Source organism: Falco peregrinus, chromosome 4 (genome assembly GCF_023634155.1).
Source record: "Falco peregrinus isolate bFalPer1 chromosome 4, bFalPer1.pri, whole genome shotgun sequence".
Classification (NCBI taxonomy): domain Eukaryota; kingdom Metazoa; phylum Chordata; class Aves; order Falconiformes; family Falconidae; genus Falco; species Falco peregrinus.
Window position 1 is genome coordinate 116,693,014 of NC_073724.1, and position 8,018 is coordinate 116,701,031.

An 8,018-nucleotide genomic window follows, 5' to 3' on the forward strand; every position below is an offset into this window, starting at 1 on the left:
ATGAAATAGCAGCCCAGTCTTCCTGCAGAGGTTAACTACTTTGCAAAGTCAATGGAAACTAATACATACCTCTGAAAACTTTCATTTGCACTAGGCATCTCCCTCATTTCATTTTTTGGAGAGTTTTCTATTTGTATACTGAAGGTACACTGCTGTGAAAATCTTGCTGTAAACTTGCACAAGCATCGTAATGATGAGGGAAAAAGTACCTACGTTTGCCTGAAGCTTTTGATTTTTCCAGTGATGGAACACACAGCTCTTTCTATGGGAAAACTGTCCATTCAGAAAGAATGAAGGTGAAGACTTGTGCTCCCAAAACCTCAGGTTTCATCCATGACAGAGAAATGCTCATGCTGCACTACCAGGTGCTTTCCTCAATATATAAGTAACATGGACTAAATTATCCCAGTTTTTGAAGAATCTCATTTTGAGAGAATACAAGGAAGCAGGGCACTTTCCTGCTGTCAGTGATGGAGGTGTCTGGTTGAACACAATTTGTATTATCTAGTTATTGATCTGTAGGTCTTGCCATTCACAAAACATTTTCAGGTATATAGAGCTTCCTATTTCCCTTTCCCTTAAGCTTCTCAGTCTAATGAAACAAACAAACAAGAAACGAAAAACAAATGTAGCATGTAACTGATAAATTTGAACCATCTTCTATGTAAGAGAAGTAATTTAGGCCATCTCCTCAGCAAGCCTAAGCAAAGAGGCAAGCAAATGAAGGGTCAGATTCACCAATAAAAGTAAGTTCATGGAACTTGCATCAGCATGAATTTATTTGAACATTCCTTCTTCCCTTTCAATTTTTTTTTCCTCATAAGATTCTTAAACATCAATAAAAATTATAGTTTAAATTGTAGGGACAGTTTAGCCTAACCGAACCCAGCTGACACTTGGAAGCAAATTTTACTGGTTAGAGTGATTGCTATATAAACGTTTATCCCTTTGTGCTGATAAAGTAATAATTCTGTTTAGCTGATAGATATTTATTTATAATGTTAGTCAGGATGTAGCAGTTCTAGGTAACATTATAAACTACCCGTGGATCCTTTCTCCCCCTATTATATAATATATAATATTATTTATTATATAGAATAAAAACTATTACTTCTTCAAATATTATAATCAGAGTTTTTTTGTCCTTTTTTTCTTTCCTCCCCTCAAAATTAAAATGCAAAGGAAACTCGGATGGCATATATCTCAACTGAGGAACATTCAAGGTTGGAGAGTTTAACTTTGTAGCATGAATAATGTCACAAAGATTTTAACATTCACTGGCTGAAGAGGATAATTTTTATTTTAGTTATAGTACAGTGCAACAAATCAGGAAGTTAAAAAAGGTTTTTTGTTTGTTCACAATCAAGGAAAATATCCGTAAAAATGAACAACCCTTTACAGCAAGGCACTGCTATATGACACCTCTTTTCAGTGTAGGATGATAGAGCTGTTTCACAGGAGGCTTCCTGATTGACATCTGAGTGGGTGCAACATAAAAAAAAAAAGAGCCTTGCTTTTAACTTATGGGTTGCAGTGTTGTGACAGACTTTGGATGTCATCACCTTAGAAAGTATCTGGGGAGAGAGTTACCTTGTTATGTCTCTGGCCTGAAACTTGGGCCAAGATCTGATTCTGTTATTCATCACAGCATTCCCAGCACTTTCAACTCAGGTCTTCTGTGGGATTTAGGTGTGTAATTTTCATTTGGATTTATAGGACTTAATGGAAACAGATTTTTTGAAGATTCCTAGGTCTGCTAATTGTTTTAATGCCCAAAACTTAGCTACTGGTTCAGAAAGTTGATTTGGAATGCTTTTGACATCACCTGAAGTAAACTTCTGGAATTCAATGAAGTTCAGTAGCTACCTGGTTTCTGTAAGGAGTCAGGTGTCCACTGAACTGTCTAAATATCTGAAGTTTAGGCAGTACAACAGCTTTCTTTAGCCACTGCAAATCAAAAGTGTCAGGTTTTCTAGTGATTTAGATGTAAGAACAAGAAAATTTTAGTAGTCATTAATGTCACTGCCATTGGTGTCAGCAGGAGTAGCAGGGTCAAATCAAGAACAGGAGGTGTTTCTCATCTTTTTCATCATGGCTTAGCTAGTTCCTTTCCAAAATAAATTTCAGCTCCTTACAGTCCGGAAGGGAACATTAATTTTAAATTAGAGATAAAACTGAGATTGGGACTGAGGTGGGAAAAAAAGGAACATTTCTTTCTGCTGTTTAATCTCTGCCACAGTGTAATCAGTAATGCAATAGGTCAAATAAGAGAAGACAAGATGAAGCATAGCTTTGCATCCCAAAGATAGGAAATAATTGCCTGAGAAATATCAGTCTTGAATTTTGGTATCTGCTTTCAGAATAGATTCTATGTTTTAGCTTCACGAATCGCTGGATAAAATGCAGAATTTTTATATTTAGTGTGTTGCTAAAAATGTCCTTACCACAATCCAGAAACTAAAAATGCCCTTGCCTCCAGCTGTATCTCTCTCATATCTGTATGGCTCACAATCAACTATAAAACCTTTTTTATAGACATAATGGAACATAGTAACTAGAGCCTGAAATCTCTAAGCCCCTCACCTGCCTGAAGGCCTGAAGTCCACTTTTCAAGATGGAGCGTGACCTTCATTCTCAATAGACCTTCATCTTTATGTAGTGTATTTACATAGCAGTGGCAATTGTTCACCATCATATCTACTGTGGAGCAAGCACAGAAGAGAATATACAGTGTACACTGAAAAGGACCTTCACTTGCATTGCCATCCTGCCTGTTTTATGGAATACAGAACAAACAGGGTGAAAAACAGTGCTAAAATCAATAAGGACATAACACCCACTGTTGTCACAATTTAAACAGCCACAGGACAATCTGTTTTAAATTAGCACATGACAGATCTTATAGTAAGTCTAAAATGCAGTGAATGACTCGTGGAAACAGGCTTAAGCCAGCTTTAAGACAATCCAGGCTTCAGGGTAGCAATGGCATAATGAAGCCTACTGTGAGTAACCATCAAAGTCCCTAAATCTTGGATAGATTTCCTAGTCTGTGCTGTCCTGGGATCCCACTGCTATGGTCTGGAAGGTAACTCAGCTAGTTACTTGGGTATATCTAGCTTTTCTTGGCTGTACTTCACATTAAAAAACCTGGCAATTCACCCAGAAATTTTTAATTAACTCAACAAAAGTGCAAGTAAGAAGGCTTTCCACCAGGTAGCAGGAAGTAGCAGACACTAGGATCACCTCAGCATCAGGCATTGTTATTTTACCTCCCAAATTTTCAACTTGGGGAAGACTTTTGTTATGGTTTTGGACGGTGATATATACATTTGAACTGAAAATGGCTTTCAGGAGGACGTAGGGACCCAAATCTATGAAGACCTGGTTTTCTCCAAGACAATTGGCTTGTGGATAAGGTAGAAACTCATAGTTACACAGCAGTCATGGAGTGTGAAGTCTGAAAGTTCACTAGCTTAATATTTGATCAAAAAGTTCCTTTCATTTCCTCTGTTTAACACCTGTGTCTGTCTGGTTCTTGCGTTCCAGTCAGTGGACAGTCTGGTTACTAAATGACAGCAAGAGGGTGGCTATAAGATTATGGGGATAGCATTGATGGCACTTACGGATTGGAAATAGATGTTCTTTGACAGTAGCCTGGCATCACCCTTTAAAATGCATGTACGAGAAATTAAGAGAGATTATAAATTACTGAATTGCAATTGGCATATGAGTAAGGGTTTTGGCAACAGCAGGAGGGTGATGGGATAAAGATAACTTCTGTCAGCACTCCAGAAAAAGCTCTATGTATTGAAACAGGCTCAGAAGCTGTGAGAGGGGAAAAAATAACCTCAGAGTCAAGGGCAAATCTTGCAGTTTCCATCCCTGAAAGCAAAGTGAAGAATGACAGTCACAGAGCTAGAGACACTGGACAGCAATAACTTTTTATCCATATTATGCCTTCAGGCTTTGAAGGATTCAGTAGGAAAAAGTTATGGTGTAGCCAAGAGATGACAGAGCTCAGACAGGCAGATAAGTGGGAAACTAACGGATGGGAGAGTAAGTCAAGGAAGATTTAGAAATGGGTGTCATCTGAGGAAAAGTGATGGCCTATACAAGCCATCTGCGGCCAGAAGCCTTTAAGATACTTCCATGAAATTTTCAGGATGTATTATCTGGAGCCTTTTCAATAGTTCAATCAAATACCAAACCTAGATCTTAATATTTCATATTTTTATGAAGGCTTAAATATGACAGAAGTCTCAAAATCATTGCATGTAATAGTAACCAAAATTAAGTTTGGCACATGGTTTTGATCATATTTTACAGTTAGGCCAAGGGTGACATTGGGCCAAGACATTCCTTGTTATAGCTGGGTTCACTTAGCAGCATTATAAACAGGGTGTTATTGACTCTGCTTAAAATAAGAAAGAATAATTGTACATAACTGTTACAAAGGATTCTTCAAAGAACCTTGCAGTAATGACTTAATCTTTACAAACACTCCTAAAGAAAGAAACTGAGTCAGAGACCTGTCAGAGGCTAGAAAAGTATTGGTGTCACACAGAAGACTGAAGTTGGTAATTCTCAGTGTTTTGGTCTGAGATCAGTAGACCTTGCACAGATATGACATAGAAAATCCTATAAGGATATGGAAATCATGTAGATGATTGTTTTGGAGCTAATACAGTACATGCTTTCAAAAGATATCTAATGCTTAAGAGTTGCCTTGCACTAGGGCTGATAGTGATAGCCACACCTATACCAATAAACTGTAAAGAGGAAACATTCCCCGGCACTGGAGTTCAACTGTCCTGTTATGCAACAGTTACATTGGGATCTAAGCACACTTTTCCCCCAAAACTGATTTAGGACATGGTTCAGGATTTATTATGCATCTGGGACCACAGGCAGTTTGCATACAGCTAAGGTCTTCCGAAGGCTGAGAAAACCTGATAACACAGACTTGGGCTTTTATGTTCCAGTTGGCCTCTGAACCAAGGTTCGGTCTTGGACAGAACTAGATGAGTCTTAATGTCCAATTGTGGCAATGCATGTATCTCCATGATTTTTTTTTTTTTTTTTTTTCCCAATGGCCATTATGCTTGAGTCAGCAAGCATAAGGAGGATAATACCAGCAGTTTTTATCACTTCTTTAGAGCAGATAGTTTAATTAGGAGTTACTGATTTATGTACATCTATACTTTCCCTAAAAAAGTCTTCATGCTTCCCTTAGGTGTTACCCTAGAAGAGCCACGCATTTTCTCCACCATGTTCTCCAGACATTCTTTACCCTTCTCCATCACTAGGACCACAGTAAGAGGTGCCTCCCTGGACACCACCATTCAGGGTCCTCTGATTCTTACAAAGTCAGGAACGTACCCATTTGTCCCTGTTTCTCCAGCTGTGGTCTGCTGATCCTAGTTTTCTTTCTGTATAACAAGAAACCCATTTATGGTACTAGAGTGCACTCAAAATACTATTTCTTTGCTGTTATGAAATGACCCACCTTCACCATGCAATCAATGACGAAAAAAGACCTTGTTACCTTGCGTATTCCTTTAAGACATGGCTAAAAAGTAGGGTACAACCTGCAAAACTACCACCACCACACAAAAAAAGAAGAAAAATAAAATCCCAAAGTGAAACAAAACACTTAGAGCTGCCAGATTCTTCTGCACAAGGTTTGTCTCATGCATCCAGCTTCTCTACTCTCTCTTTCACACAGCCTTATCATCCCTGGTAGACCTGGTTACTCCTCCGTCACCTGGAGCAGCCATTCTGCCTTCTGCTGTCTCTTAGATTCAGCAGCGAGCTTCAAATCTCTGCTTATGCCTCAGTTCTCTCTCTCCTGCTCCTTCTTGCTTATTTATGATTGAAGCGTGTGATTGTATTATTTACAGTAAGTCTGTAAAATGCTTGTGGAAACATTTTCCTGGTCAGAATATCTGAACCAAATAATTGCATTTTAAGTACCTCTCAGATTCCTTGTGGGAGATGGAAATGAGCATAAATATGCAATTTACCTCATCTTCTTATATCCTCACCTTTATAATCTTTGGCAGGAAAAAAAAGAAGTCACTTTTTTTCTGACTGCAAAACTAGAGGTCATACACCTCTGAATATTAACCTAATAAGGATGAACCTTCTGGAAAATACAAACAAATAGTGAGAACAATAGGAAGGGCAGAAATAATGTATTGTGATTGTCAACAGTAAGGCAATCTATGAATACATGTTTGAAGATAGCAGTGAACCCCTCATACACGCCATTTTAGATTGGAAATATAAAGCCAATAACATAGTCAAAGGGACATTAGCTCTAGAGGGATGTACCTACAGGGAAACAAAAGGGAATGGAAAATTTCAGAAGGAAAACGGCAAGGAAATTAGGAGTATGGGTCTATGAAATGAGGAGAATGGGCAGAAAAGTTTCTCCAAGACATTATGGGTAGCAAAGTCAGTGGAAGTATCTCTGTGGGTGTAACAGTTCCTTGTGAGATGTAGGGCAACAAATCGTAATACTCTGGCTCACTGGCTGATGTAATACCCTGTTGGGGAGAGAATACAGCATAGGTTGTCCATCAAATTTACTGTATGTGCATCAGATTAAATTCTGCAGACAAACCAAGGGGAATGCTGGGAGTGGGTGGTTGGAAATGTATCGCTGAGGATGTAAAAAGGCAGGTTCAATATCTGTGAACGTTATTTTGTTAATCTGTTAAAGTGATGCTGGCGTGTCAGTGTGTTAAAGCAGGGGCAAAGAAAGCACACTTCTCTTCTTCTTTTTAAAAATTCAGTGGTCCTGGCACTGTCATTGCTTCCTGCAAATAAAAGCCCTCCCCAACTCATTTACTGTTACTTGTGCAGCGCATGTGGCAGAGGGAGTAGCTGGCCCTGGCAAGTTATAAAATGGAGGCTTGCCAAAAATCCCAGTTGATCTGGTGGACAAAGTCTGATTCTGTTGTTTTCAAAAAACTGTCAAATGCATCTAAGCCATTTCCTCTATAAAAATGAGTTATCTTGCAAAAGACCTCCCTTGTGTCATAACTCCCATATATAATGTTAGATTTGTTTATAAATGCATTTGTGTGATGTATATTCTACTGCAACTGTCTGTATTATTTCTAGGTGCAGTTATTAATGCAGAGCATAAAAAAGCAGGGGGTTATTTTTATATCAGAGAGTTTCTTCAGGAAAAACATAGAATCCTGTTCTTTCAAATTTATCCATTTCTTCTAAAGAAGGCAGATTTCTGATCTATCTGCCACAATTATTTAAATAAAAAAAAGATTTAAGTATTATTTATAATTTCCAGAGGTTGGTTTTTTATTTGAAATATGAATATTCAGTGTCTTCTATTTGGTTAATAATAAAAACGGTATAATCATAACTAAATTCACTCTTCATTGGGGCCACAAAACACAATAAAAGAGAGAAAACAATGAAAGATTAATATCCCTAAAAGTGAATGTTGATTTGAATGTAACTTGTTATGATGCAGAAGAAAAATATTTTAAAATCATGAAAAAAAAATATATCTAAAAAAGAAAAAAATAAGATAAAGCCAGGTTTTTTAAATGAATGTTCTCATTGGTGTAACCACACTGAATTCATATTAAAGAAAAAAAAAAATCCCATCAAATTTCCAACCACACCTCTGTGTAATGCCAGTGGCTTGGTAGCTAGTCATGAAACATGCAAAAATGTTTCATGAAGGAAACAATCTTCTCCCAGATTTCAAAAAATAGTGAAAAAGTAAGAAAACAACGGTAGCATATAATGGTGGCTACTGCATATGGCAGCGTACTCTATGTGTAATTAATTACTGTGATCCCCTCCCATATGTACCAACCACATACTAGTGTTTGAGATGGCTGAAGGTGACTTTAATCTCATTCCTTCTTGGTCACATCCCTGCTGCTATCCAAAGACATTTCTAGGACTGAGAAAAAGTACAAAATCTATTGCTGAGGGTTGATGATTCATATTTTGTTCGATGTTATTAGTCAAATGGGTAG